General features: G+C 43.2%; 1 protein-coding gene across 1 annotated transcript in view; it reads right to left on the reverse strand.

The window, feature by feature from the left end:
* PRICKLE1 (prickle planar cell polarity protein 1) overlaps window positions 1-12,429 on the reverse strand; it is a 111,817-nt gene extending 99,388 nt beyond the window's left edge. The window contains exon 1 of the mRNA XM_043563415.1: window positions 11,803-12,429. The gene's annotated coding sequence lies outside the window, so the exon portion shown is untranslated. The remainder of the gene's footprint in view (window positions 1-11,802) is intronic.
* Between the last annotated feature and the right edge of the window lie 2,150 nt (window positions 12,430-14,579).

The following is a 14,579-nucleotide window of genomic DNA, read 5'->3' on the forward strand; positions in this document are numbered from 1 at the left end:
ATAGAGACTACTTCATGGAACAGACAGCTATAATAACTAAGTATCCGTCTGGTAGTGATAAGTGCTATGGAGAAAAGTCAGCATGTTGAGCGGTCTCAGGAGTGCTGGGTAATGTCCGGGGCAGGCAAAGGTGCTGCCATTGTATACAGGGTGATTAGGGAAAGCTTCCCCTGTATCAGATGACTTTTGAGCAGAGACCTGAAAAGATGCAGTGAGCTATGATCCCACCTGGACAAACCTAAACTTGTCCTTTTATATTAGCTTGTCAAGTCTAGTCAAACAAGGAGATTAGCTGTGAACTGTCAGAAAAAAGTGAAACTTATAAATAATAAAGCTTTATACAATACTTTGAACCAGCTCTCAATTTATCTCCAATGATCCTTAAACCCTGTTTAGCTACAACTTAATCTTTTTCCTGACTAAAATGCCTCAGAGTATCTCTTCATATAATGGCTAAGAGAGAGAGTTTTCCAGTTACATTGTGCAAACAACACAAGTAGATTAATTCAGGTAGAAATTTCCACTCTACTGTCCTGATTATTTGACTTGGCAATGGACATCCAGTAGGAAAAACTGAGCTGAAGTTAGCTGATTTTGCTACTGGTCATCCTATACAGTGAAAGGTCAAAGGAAACTGGACAGTTATCCAGCTTTTAGAATGGTGTGTTTTTAAGATCCTTCTTTTAATTACAAATAAAATAAAACCCCACCCACAAAAACGGCAACATATAACATATAACAGCAATGTATAACAACAACAAAAAAAATAAATAAGCTATGTAAGTATAAATTTCCTTTTTTGTTTGTCTATACTATATAGGCACAGCCAGTAGTGATAATGACGGATTTTTTTAAATTTACTTGCTATTCTACAGCAAGGGTAATAATGGATAATGATAGGAAATAATCCATTTTCAAAGACCAAATAAGAAAAAGCAAAGAAACAAAATGGCTCATAAACTCTTTTAATCAATTTCCATAAAACTATGTAACCAAGAATTTTTCAATGTTTGAAAATAAAACTTTCAGATGCATCACAGTTATTTGAGAAAAACTGAGAGCATACTTATCATATTTTATTAAGACTCTGATTTATCTAGAACAAGAAATATATATACATTTTGGATATGAGCCTCTGTATAATATGGATCTGGACAGTTTTTTTTTTTGTTTTGTTTTGTTTGTTTTTGTTTTTTTCAACGTTTATTTACTTTTGGGACAGAGAGAGACAGAGCATGAACGGGGGAGGGGCAGAGAGAGAGGGAGACACAGAATCGGAAACAGGCTCCAGGCTCCGAGCCACCAGCCCAGAGCCTGACGCGGGGCTCGAACTCACGGACCACGAGATCGTGACCTGGCTGAAGTCGGACTCTGTAAAAGAATCAAAATAATTGCTGGCCATAAAAAATAGTTATAATTAGCTAGCTTACTACACTAACAAAAAAAAAATAGGAATTGGCATTTCTGTTGTTGAAAAGGACGAAGGGCTTAATCAGACACACACTTTATTAAGACATTGTATTGGCAGGGGCACCTGAGTGGCTCAGTTGGTTGAGCCTCTGACTTTGGCTCAGGTCATGATCTCAAGCTTTGTGAGTTTGAGCCCCGCACTGGGCTCCCTGTTGTCATCTCAGAGCCTGCGTCAGATCCCCTTCCCTCTGCCCCTCCCCTGCACTCTCTCTCTCTTTCTCTTTATTAATGTTTAATAAATGAACATTAAAAAAAAAAGAAGATTCTCTCTCTTCCTCTGCCCCTCTTCCCTGCTCCTTCTCTCTAAATAAATAAATAATAATAAAAAGACACTATAGTGGTAAAAATCTATTGAAGAATTTTGACCTTTGTCATTAAAATGACCATAATTAAAATGTAATAAAATGAGATTTAAAATTGTAATGAAGTTGTAAGTTTGTTAGATGAGCTCTGAAACCTTTATAGCAATTATGGTTGGGTTATATTTCTCAAACTGATACACATTAGAATGACCACAGAAAACTGCACATTCATTCATTCATTCATTCATTCAACACATACAGGCACCAGAAGGTAAGGACACTTAGGAAAAACTATGTTTTTCATAAGATAAACTATTTTTTAACTGTAGGTTAATTACACTTTAAATTATCTGCTCCTTTATTTCCCAACCTCCAGATAACTTTTCAGAAGTGCCTCTGAATTTATTGTTTAAAAATAAACTATTCTTTTTTAAATTTCCCCTTATTGTTTACTTATTTATTAAACTGTTTTTGAATTTGCGTATAGCTGACCTACAATGTTACATTAGTTTCAGGTGTACAACTTAGTTATTCAACTTCTATATGTTATGCCATGCTTATCACAAATGTAGCTACCATCTGTTACCACACAATGCCATTATAATATCATTGACTATATTCCCTATGCTGTGCCTTTTATTCTTGCGATTTATTCATTCCATAACTGGAAGTCTGTATCTTCTATTCCCCTTCACCCATTTTGCAACCATCAGTTTGTTCTACTTAGAGATCTGATTTGTTTGCTTATTCATCTATTGTTTTCAGATTCCACATGAGTAAAATCATATGGTATTTGTCTTTCTCAGGCTGATTTATTTTACCTAGCATAATACCCTCTAGGTCCATCCATGTTGTCATAAATGGAACAACCTCATCCTTTGGCTCAGTAATATCCCATTATATTATAATACAATTATATTATATATATGTATATACATTATATATATTATACATACTCACACCGCATCTTCCTTATCCATTCATCTATTGATGGACACTTAGGTTGCTTCCATATCTTGGCCATTGTAAATAGTGCTGCAATAAACACAGGAGGGCATGCGTCTTTTCAAAGTGGTGTTTTGTGTTCTTTAGGTACATAAATAGCCAATAGTAGAATTATTGGATTATATGGTATTTCTACTTTTAATTTTTTGAGGAACCTCCATACTGTTTTCCACAATGGCTGCTAATTTACACTGCCACTCCTTTTTCTCCACATCCTTGCCGACACTTGTGATTTCTGTATTTCTGAATTTAAAGCAGCAAGAGCAGTTGTTAATCTGGACCCCCGAAAATAATAGATACACTACGGGATATTCCAAAAGTCTGGAAACAGAAGGAAAATGATATATTTGTCATGTTGTTTTTCAGATGAACAATTATATCCATTGTTTTTAATTTGGAAAGGTATCTGGAATGTTGACAAAAAGCATATTGAGCATGTTATTTTGGAACGTAATATTACATTTTCAAAAAGTTTCCTGACTTTCTCGGCTCTCTCTATTTGTCACGTGCCAGGCCATGTTAGGTAGGCATTGGGTATGCAATGGTGAGCAGACATGGTCCCTCCCTCACATTAATTACCAGTAGTATTTACAAGAGCAGAACATAGACCATCCTGAAACTGGGCTACCGCGGTATCTATAAATTTTTGACAGCAACATGAGGAATAAACATAGAGGTGAAGGAAGGAGGGAGAAAGGAAAGAAGGAAAGAAAAGCAGTTCAGCTTAGTAGGATTAGAAACAAAATTTTTGAACTAGAAGGAAATCTTAGAGATCATCTGATTTAGTGGCTCTTAACCACAGCTGCGCATCGAATTACCTACGAAGCCTTTTCAGGCGAAATGTGCAAGACCACACTCAAAACCTCCTGCCTTAAAATCTTTGTGTATTTGTATTTTGAAAAAGCTGCACAGACATTTCCGATTCAAACCTTTGGTTAATATGTACTGATCTAGCCTAATTCCCTCACTTAAATATGAGGAAACTGAGGCCCAGAGAGGTTGAGAGGCCTCCCCAAAATCACACAGCTATATTACAGTCTAATTTTCCTGATTTTCAGAAAGAGACTGGAGAAAAGCTGTCTTTTTCTGCATTATTATACCACATCACTATTGTCTATTCCTTTTTTTTTTTTAATGTTTATTTATTTTGAGAGACAGATCGTGTGAGCCAGGGAGGGACAGAGAGAGAGAGAGTTTCTGAAGCAGGCTCCAGGCTCTGAGCTGTCAGCACAGAACCCGACACAGGGCTCAAACCCACGAACTATGAAATCATGACCTGAGCCAAATAGGACGCTTAACCGAATGAGCCACCCAGTCACCCTAGCACTATTCCTGAAGCTCTGCTCAAGAAGAGACAGGATAAACTGACCAGTACTTGCCAGAAGTTACTGAACCAAAGTAAAAAGCCAGTGTCAACGGGCAAGACAAACATATAAATAGCAAAAGACCCATCATACACCATAGCAAGCTGGTTGCTTCCTCCTTAAACAGCCAAGTCAAGCTAGTTTAAAACATTCTCAAATAAATATCATTATTCCTATCAGTTTCTCATGTCAGCACTGCAATGAATAATAATTTTGGGTTTCACAGATAAGGAGGGGGAGAAGAGAGTGATTTTTCTGGTTTATTCCTTAAAATTCAGAAGGTCAAAAAAAAAACATTTCTAACACCTCAATATGAAGAAAGACTGGTCTGCCTTTAACGTGTTTGGCAGTACTTAAGGACATGTTTTTGGCTATTAGCCTGGCAAGCTGTTTAAGCTTATAGAAGGCCCACAAAGGAAACTTACATGATTACGTTAACTAAACACAAACATCTTCTCTGTATATTTTATTCCCTCCCTTCACATTCACAAAAACATAAGGGCCAAAGTACTTTAGAATTAGGTGAGGGGAGCAAGTTGTTTATCACTTCAGCTCCTTTCTCAAGGCTCGTGTAAATAAGAACTAAGGAACTCAATGAAATTATTCTTGCAATTAACAAGGCTAAGCATCAGAAAGCAGTTCAAAATTTGTAGGAAGCATATGGATTTCCTTACAAGAAACATCTGTGATTCTCTAAGGTACTTCAGACCTCACTTTATCTCTTTCTAAAAATTATGTAACATGCGCATCCTCCAAGCTCCGAACACACTTATTACATAGTCACAGAAGAATTTAAAATGCCTTCTTTTTTTTGACACACATTACAATAAGTGTTTCAACACTGGAGCACTAAGCAGTCTTTGCACATAAAATCTAACCGTTCCCTAAATTGTTTGGAAGTGATGTTTTAAAACAAAACAAAATGCCACACTAGCTCTTTTTCAGATCCTAACTAAGGACCTTAGATTATCCAAGCATGTAAATAACATAGTTGGAAATATCAATTACGGTTAACAAGTCCTGAGTGTCTTCAGGAGATTACCATATTATTTGCTTATCAGTGAGATAAAAGAAAAAAAAAAAAGAAGCGCAAATGCTTTTGGTGAAACTGTAAGATGGTTTAAATCAGTTTACTATTTTTAGACTGAAAGAGTGGTATATATGCACTTGTATTTGTGTGTGTGTGTGTGTGTGTGTGTGTCCAGAAGACAGCATTTTAACTAGGGCAGAGGAGATGGCCAATATAGAAAAGGGTTTTAATAGACTTTCTATTTCAACCATGGTTACTGTGGGCTTTGTCACTATAGCAATGGGCCCTGGTGGGGCATGTATCTGGCAGGCTGGGGTGCTCCGCTGATAAAGCAACATAAACCTCGTTTTACCTCGAGCTGAGCAAATTTCCTCTAAAAAGGAAATTTTTAGAATTAAAATTAATTGCAAGACAGTGTTTCAAGGATAAAGGAGAAGTCTCAGCATCAGTCGGAGGGCACTTCTTCACAAGACACTGCTACATGAAATCGAACCTCACGCTTTCTCCTAGATTATATCAAACGCCTTCACTATTGTTCGTTAAAGGTACCTTGGATTTAGGCAGTAGCCTCCAGGATCTCAATGATTCCTAGCAGCCTGGGTTAATTTCAGCTGTCTCTACAGGGGCTACATGAAACATGGCATTTACAAATTTGGATTATACAGCACTATTTATTACGCTATGGAAGATTTCCAAAAATGCCAGAAGAGATGTTGGCATTTATGCAAGTCAACTACTGTTCAACCCAAAGAAGCACTATATTCTATAGGATGTTTTTGCCAGGATTGAAAGAGCCTATGTGAAAACACCTTAATTAGGACCATCTTAGCACCTCAGTTATTGGATACCCTCTAGCTCTAGGTGTTACATTTCAAATGGGCCAACAAACTATCCTGGAAACAGAACCCTCCCCACCCCCGCCGCCCGGGTGCTATAACCAATCGCTTCACTCCAAGTCCTGAGAGTGTATATTTTCTTATTTTCAGATTTAATAAGTCAGGTATATCTGGTAGCTATTAAAAGATTGAAACCACTACCGTTTTAAAAGGTTTCAGTGTTCAGAAATTTCAACCCCACAGAGGGGGCAGATCTGGAGGGCCTGGTTGCTGCAGAATGGTGGAATTATTTGCTGGTCTCTCCCCCCCCACTACCCCCCCCCCCACCGCCACCGCCCCCACCACTCCTTTAAAGAATATTCTTATTGACCTCTCCTACTCTTTTAATGTATTTTTAACACATGATCATGGGCTCACAAAAGTAAAATAGAAAAATCTGAAGACAGTATGTCAAATAGTCTCCAGTGACCTAAAAAGATAATTTAAGTTTCTCCACAAGGGGATTTTTTTTTTTATGTTTATTTAATTTTGAGAGAGAGAGAGAGACAGAGTGGGAGCAGGGGAGGGCAGAGAGAGAGAGGGAGACACAGAATCTGAAGCAGGCTCCAGGCTCTTAACTGTCAGCACAGAACCCGGTGCAGGGCTCAAGCTCACGAAGAGATCATGACCTGAACCGGTCAGAGGCTTAACAGACTGAGCCACCCAGGTGCCCCTACAAAGATAATTAGAATGATATTTGGCTAAAGAAGAAAGGGGCGGGGAAACCTGAAAACATTAGCTACTTACAGTATGTGATCAGATAACCTCTTCCCTTCTTATTCTTTGGGGAAATCCAAACTACTGTACAATGTTTCTTTAAAATTTCCTTTAATGAAAAGTTCAGTTATGCTTGCTCAAAGCAAAGGGCCATCCTACAAACCAGGACCAATATTGTATCTTGTTAAGTGGTGGCTACTTTATATCAGACTTTTTTTTTAAGGCAACAAAAATGGGGGGGGGGGGAGGTGGTTATAAAAAACTTCACAGGAAACCAAATAGCCTTTATTTAAATTAAAAGCAATCACAGCCTGATTCTTGGAACATGCTTCGAAATGCTTTTTGGCATGCAGCTGCTACATGCCGCCAATATTGTGTGTAATTGGAAACATTTCAAACAGAATTGTTACCAAAGTCAAAGACCATAATTGCGAGCTGTGGGATCTGCCTCGGATAAAAGAAGGGCAGCTGAGTGAGAGCACACTGCACTGAGTCGTCTACTTACCGGTCTGCATCTGAGTGCAATATTTCCACTGTATTATTGACAAATCTTTCTTTCCAGAGACCCAATGAGAAAAGAAGGAAACAGAGAAGCATACACAAAGCAAAAGCTGGGGAATGCTATAAATCAGCAATTGGGTCAAAACTCTTAGGAGTATATGACTTCAGTTCTAGAACAACTGAAATAACACAGCCCTAACTTTTTTTTTTTTTTCCTGAAGTGCAATCCACTAGAAATCAAAGGCACCTCTCCCAAGAGTTGACCCCAAATCTACCAGTGAGAAAAATACAACTGCAGTTTAATTGGTCAGACGGATCACTTAGGACCAAACTTACAGAAGGCGGGTGCGAAGTTAAGTAAAGTTAAGTGGGACTGGGGATGGGGGGATGGGGGATCGGGGGTGGGGGGTTGGGGGTGGGGTTGGGGGAAAGTTAGGTAAGGTAAATGAAAGCTGTTTGCTAGTTTCCAGCTTTAAGTTTCAAAATGTTTCCGCTGGCATCTGCCTTGCTGACATTTTTATTTGTATTTTAAATTTAAAATCTCTCTTTATAAGGAAATGAAGCTGGAAAGGTCTAATCCCTTCAGGATGGGCAATCACTCTTGTTCCTAGAGAGGTCCCTTCAAAAGTGACCAAAATGCATTTGGAATTTAGTCTAAACAAGTGAACAACACAGAAACACAGGAGGAATTATCCCATTTTCTTTGAGAGGTCTGATCCCCTCTAGTAACTGGAAATAGTGCCAGTGGACCACTGGCTCAGGACTGGTTCTTGGAAAAATCGTGTCATTCTGGCACACAGGGAAGTGATCCGATTATTCTGTGGTATCTCCGCGCCAGAAGCGTCATGACATCAGCATGCTCCAACTTGGAATGTATGCCTCTTCCCACCATCCCTCCTTCGGGAGAGAGGGGAGTGAGGGAAACAAGAGCTTAACTGGATCCCCCATTTCCACTGCTCCAAGTGTTCCTTCACCAACACACATGCAGTGACCCTCCTTGACTTCAGTTCAGCACAGCTGCAAACTGAGTGTGGTCTTGTGTTACGGGGTGGTGGTGGGAGCTGAGGTGGTACACTTGTGTCTATGGGAGATGGTGAAGTCCAGAAGTGGGGGGACTGCTGTGGTTCCCGGTGCCATCTCTGTCCCCGTACCCTGCTCTGGAGCGCTGGCCCCACATGCTGCCCGAGGTTTCGAGGAACGGCAACAATACAGGACTTGGCACCTAGATTATTGGACTTTCTTCTTCCAGTGTGTTTGCTCTCACAACAGCCTTCCAAAGATGTTAGTGCACAAAATGAAAATGCTTTGTTCTGTGACCAAAAGAAAAAGCTGTAAGGGTCCCTTAAAACACCAACCAACCAACCAACCAACCAAGAAATCCAATTCATTCACTTTCTTAACACCTCTTTATTATGGAATAATTACATGTGGCTATAAGCAAATTGAATATTCTCATACTAATAAGAGTTAAACAATTGATATTATTTTACAAAAAGTGAGGGGAAAAGAGCGAGAGAGCTATCTTTCCAACAGGAAGGGGTCTATCCTGGTCAAGTGGCATCTTTAACATTTCTATGCACAGATGGGAATCACTTTGACTTTTTAAATTACTTCCCTTCTTTAAAAGGAAAAATCTACTCTTTATGAACTACTTTAACCAGAAAACCGACTGCAATTAACTAGAATACTCGTAATGATCATTTTTTCTGAAAATCATTTCCCATAATATTGGAAAATACAAACTACAGGTTTAGGCCATTAAGAGTTACTTAATTACTGGAAGGTAATTTTTAAAGATTCTCATTCCATTCCATGAATAATATGAACATCACTCATAATATTCAACTCTGTGTTTTGCTTTCAAGGAATTATCAAAGTTGTTAGAAAAATTATTTTATAATGCCACTTTTTAAAATCTAATCTAAAAATTAGATTTCAGCTTAATTTTTCAAATCCTTCATTAAAGAAACCTCAAATTTTAACTTTTTCTTTTGTGTCTTTTCAGAATTATCATAGGAGAGGATATTAGTAGCAATCAGACTTTTACCCACATCTGACTCTAAACTTAATAGTTTAGCTATTAACCCTACAAGGTTTTTTTTTTCTTCCCAGCTGATATTAGATTTTATTTGCATGACCAAAGCTGACTCATTACAATCTCCTTTATTATAGAGACAAACGGTGGTTCCATGGAAGTTGATTATAAAAACATGATAAACTTTTTAAGTTTCATTGGTATTGTTAGCAGAACTGATTGAATCTGTCACTTTAGTAAAATATATAACTTTTCTTAAAAAAAATCTGTAAACCAACAGGATCACATGGTGACAAATCAACAGTTAAGTACCAAATTAAGGATGGAAAAATTAATTTACTAAACCCATTTGCTCACATCAACATGGCCACCTCTATGTACCATCCAGCTCTTCCCTCCTCCTTTCCTCCTCTCTTCCCCTCCCTCCCTTGATCCTTCCCTTCCCTCCTTCTTTCCTTCCTTCTAGATTTATTCACATGAGTCACTATTGTTAGCCATGACTTATTAAAACAGATTTTCGAGTCCATCAGCAAGCGTGCTGACTCTTAACTGTGGGTAATGTCCATTTGTTTCCAGAACCTTTAGTTTTAATATGTAGAACACATGCATTGTTAACCTTTAAATCCTCTGTATAAACATTTCTGGAAGGGCTTGTAAAATATCTCCTTCTGTGTTTCCTGACTGGCCAGTTGATGGCAGTTAGAAACCCCCCCCTGGTACCAGCAGGTGCTGTATTTTGCTTTCTTCGGGCTCCAGCTGGGTTACAATGACAGATTCCTGTCCCAGGCCAAACCAGCCACCTAGGCTAGGACCCCACTGGAGGCAACCCGAACCAGGCCCCACCAGACAGCAAGATAAATGGCTGCTGTTTAAGTTGAAAATCCCTTGGTGGGAGTAAATATTGTTCCAGGGAAAAAGGCTTGACAAATATTGCGTCATCCTTCCAGAGCTGTCTTGATTAAAGCAGAATCTTTGGATTAAGTTGGTGCTCAATTCAAAATGTATCTATCTTGCTGTCATGGGATTTCCCCCCCCTTCCTAGAGTCTGAAAACACATATTGTTGAGGATGGTCAAACAAGACTGCCGCCTCCCCAAGGGGCTGCAGTCCACTCTTGATAATAGAAGGCGGCTGAACACTGACACTTTGCTGAGGAGAATGGAGACAGCAAAGGCTTAGTGGGAAAAGGCCAGTTGTCACCTAAGTGACAGGCAACAGCTGAGCTCACACATCTGGAGCCGGACCAGGGCAAACATCCAGCAACCCTTGCTGGTCTACACCTTGGGCTTGTCTGAAGGGACAGCAGAAGTTCCCCTTCCTCCAAAAGTACATTAAAAAATAATCTGAGGGTGAAGCACGCCAATTATGTAACACCAGCTGCACACACAGCTGATTAAAATGAAGAGAGAGGGACACGAAACTGTAAGGCATGCTCACGTTCGATTTTGTTAGGTACAAAGCGTCCTGCATCAAATCCATTCTAAAAGTCACATACACATGCATGCTTTTTACAGCATAGATGCATGTGAACCTCTCCGGAGAGGCCACATCTTTCCAGGGGCTTTTTTCCTTTTAGGCAGGTTCCCAGGCTGCGCTCTTCACCTTGTTCATGGCCGCACTTGCCTCCCATACTCTTTAGAAAATCAGCAATCGAACACCTTTGGGTTCTGACTCTGAATCGCCCTCAGCCAGGCTGGAACTCAGTGCGGTGCCATCCGTATGTCGTTCTTCAGGCTCCTGAAGACAATCTGTGGGCAATTACCCCCAAGTCCCCCCAGATAATATGGCACTGCCGATGGTCACTGGCGATGTCGTTTGTTTTTCTTAGAGGGCAATGAAATTTTAACAGCTTTCTGCTGCATCCCGAGTCCCGGCCCTGCTAATAATTAACATGCCCAGTTTCTCCAACTTTTTTTTCTGCCGAAAAGGGAGGAAGACGCTCCCATTCTTTTCCAGGGACGTGCTACCTTCAGAAAATACCTTTGTCGAGGATGGGGGTGGGGGGCGCGGGGGAGCCGAAGCACCCCTGCCGAAAAGCAACCGGCCCTTCCCGCAGAGCCTTGGGAGGGAATCAGCACCCTCCCTTCGGAGGCCAGTAGGTGACAGGAGATCCCAAGCGGCGGACACATGCCGACGCACCCTCGCCTCCCTGCGCCCCTCATCGCCCCGACTCTGGGGCCACTGAACGGGTTTCCACGTAGGAGAGAATCAGGGGAAGAGTTGGTAGTGATGCAGCAAACCGGAGCCATGCGGACAGCCTATCTGAAGCCCTGTCGGTGCTGCAACCTAGTATCTGCTTTCACCGTCTACACAGCCCAACAAGCAGATTATGCCCTTCTCCCTTGCTGTCTGCTCTGCCGGCCCAGCCTGGATGTCACAGCACCCCCCCCCCCAACCTCCCGCAGTGACCCCCTGGGTGCCTAGCCCTTCCCGTCCGGCGCTCGCCCCCCACTGCCGCGCCGCAGCCCCTCTGCAGAGCCGGCGGGAGCCGGGCTGCCACTCACCCCGCGCGAGGCAGAGAGCGGTCGGCTGGACGGTCCTCCGCGCCGCGGCAGGTCTGCGGTGCTGCGGTCCGCGGCGTCAGGGGTGGGCGAGGGCGGGCAGCCAGCGAACCATCCAGAGAGCCCGGCAAGTCGCCGCGCCGGCCGCGGGGCCCCTCGGGGAAGTCAGCGCAGGCGGCGCGCGGCGGGCATGTTCCGGGGCGCGCTGTCGGGCGGCGGCGGCGGCGGCCGCGGAAGGCGGCGCTCGCAGCGGGCTGCAGGCAGAGTGCGCTCCGACTCCGGAGCCCCGCGCCGCGGCGCCGCCGCGCACCCCGCCCTCGGCCTCCGGGGCCCGGCGGGAGCGAAAACGCGGAGCGCGGACGCCGCCGCGGGATCCAGGCCGCTCGGCGCGCACCCACGCGCGCCCCGGCTCGGCCCCGAGCGGCGAGGTCGGTGCCCGGCTCCGGAGGGCGCGCGGGCGCGGGGCGGCGCGGCCGGGAGTGCGGGCGGGCGGGCGGCGAGCTGGGCAGGACCCGCTGGGCGAGCAGCCGGCGGCGCGGAGCTGGGGGCGGGTAAGCTGCGAGATGAAGTTCACCCTGGCGCAGCCCAGGTTCTCAAGTGCAGCTCGCTCTTCTCCTCCGCCCCGCCCCCGATTTTATGCTCCCTCCCCCTTTTTTTAAACCAACAATCCTCATGGATTGAAAGACAGGAAGGGGTGACGCGGGGGAAAAGACAAACCCAATTTCCTCTGATCAAACGGTTTGGGGATTGCCTATTTGGGTCTCTCTTCACTTGGCGTGTGTGCTGGGGGAAGGGGTAGTTAATTAAACTCTTAGATTCCTTCCGGCGCTCCTCGCCTCGCCTCGCTGGGGACCCCCTTGGACTCGATCCTATCTCGTGTAATCCTGCAGGCTGGGCTGCCTGGGCCTGGGAACAAGAAGCCGAATATTCAGCCTCTAGGTTCTTTCCCTTCCCCTCCTCGACGGTCCTAGCATCTCAAAGAAATTCCCCAAGTGTGGGGGGCTCATGTGAGAACCTGAGCCCACCCCAATGTCCAGAGCCTGACCCAAGTTAGCGCGTCTTACTTTGGAGTTGTTTTCAGAGTATTAATTTGATCACGAGGATCATTTTTCATTGGCCAACTACTCTCCAGGTTTTCTCTCCGCCCGATTCCCAGGGTTGGGCTCTCAGGCACTTTCTCCCAGGATGTACTAGGCCTGTTTGCAAGTTCTGCTCTGACATTTGTGTCCCCTTAGAACCTCTCACCATTTCCAGTTCCACATCAGTGGAGTCACACACCCATGTGGGTACGATTTCCCCCGAGGTTGCAGAGGGCAGACTCCATGGCAGCTGCTAACCCCCAACTTGACAGGTGTCTGTGCAAAGCTGGACTTTGTTGATCTCTCAACCCGTCACAACCATCTAGGATACTGTATCATCTTCCAGGAAGACGAAGATGTGTGTGTGTGTGTCTGTGTGTGTGTGTGTGTGTGTGTGTGTGTGTGTGTGTGTTGGGGGGGGTGTTGTAAGAAGCATTTATATTCCTTTAAGAAAAATCAAAATTGCCAATTTCAGAATTTTTCAGAGCACCGAGTCTCCTGGATTTTCATTGGAAGTGAAGCAAGGGACAACTCAGCAAAAATAGAGCCGATGAAAAAGAGGATGTAAGGAAATAACATCTAAAGGCAAAGGGAGGAGGAAATGGTACAAATCTAGGGAAAGGTTTCGCCTTGGCACTGTGCTCTGTAATTCCAAGTCTGACTCACATCTCCTGCACTACAGAAACTGTCTCCCTTCTAGATACACAGGATGAGTTTCTAATTCTTTGAGCACAGATCACTCAGGAAACAAGGCTGTTGCTTTTGAAATAACTCCACTTGCTTGTGGTGTTTGTAACTGATGGGAATCTGAAGGGAAACAACCTAGGCTGTCTTGCCCCTCCGCATTTTATTGGAGTTAGCTTTTAAGTTATGTCTGTTTATCTTGCCATGGTTACAAATGCTTCTATTAAGCTATAAACTTTTAGCTTCTCTCTAACCTCCAGAACTGCCCAAGAAGACTGACAAGGTGATTTGTTTCACCCATGAAGGTAGTAAAATTAGTACTTTTAGAGGCAGAGAGTCCACTCTCTTTGCTAGTATCTGTGGGTGTCTATCTGTCTATTGTCTCAATCAAGACCTTCACATGAAAGCACTTTCCCAACCAAATGAGTGATGCAGGAGAATAGAATCCATGGAGGATGGAGCAGAGAATGGCGTCACTCATACTGTGGCGTCTTCACGAGAAAGTCCTTTTCAGTGGACCAGCAGGCATTTGTAGCAGGCAGAATTGGGTATGTAGAAGCTCATGGAGAGAATATTTGTAATGCCTGCACTTGGACTTCCCCACTAATTGGGGGAAATGCTACTTTCTTATGCTAAGAGATGAATCTGTTATCAGAGGACTTACAACTCTATGATGACTCCACAAAGGTGTTGTTTACTTGAGCATCAAACATGTCATGTTTGGGCATGGCATGGCAGGGCATCCACAACTGTTCCCTCCAGAGGCTTACTTCCTCTCCAGACAGTGTGTCGGGCAGCATATTTTGGATTCAATGAAAATGTGAATGCTTGGTCTTCAACCAGGACTCTCATAACACTCCTTTGGATACTGCATGTGGTGATTTGTCATCAGAGAAATCTGAATTCAAATCCCAGCCCCACTGCCCACCAAATGCAGCCCAGGAAATGCAGTTAATCTTGAGGTGATTCTTAGTTTCTTCATTTGCAAATGAGGAGAGTGATAACTACCTCGGAGAA

This window comes from Prionailurus bengalensis, chromosome B4 (genome assembly GCF_016509475.1).
Source record: "Prionailurus bengalensis isolate Pbe53 chromosome B4, Fcat_Pben_1.1_paternal_pri, whole genome shotgun sequence".
In the NCBI taxonomy this organism is placed as follows: Eukaryota; Metazoa; Chordata; class Mammalia; order Carnivora; family Felidae; genus Prionailurus; species Prionailurus bengalensis.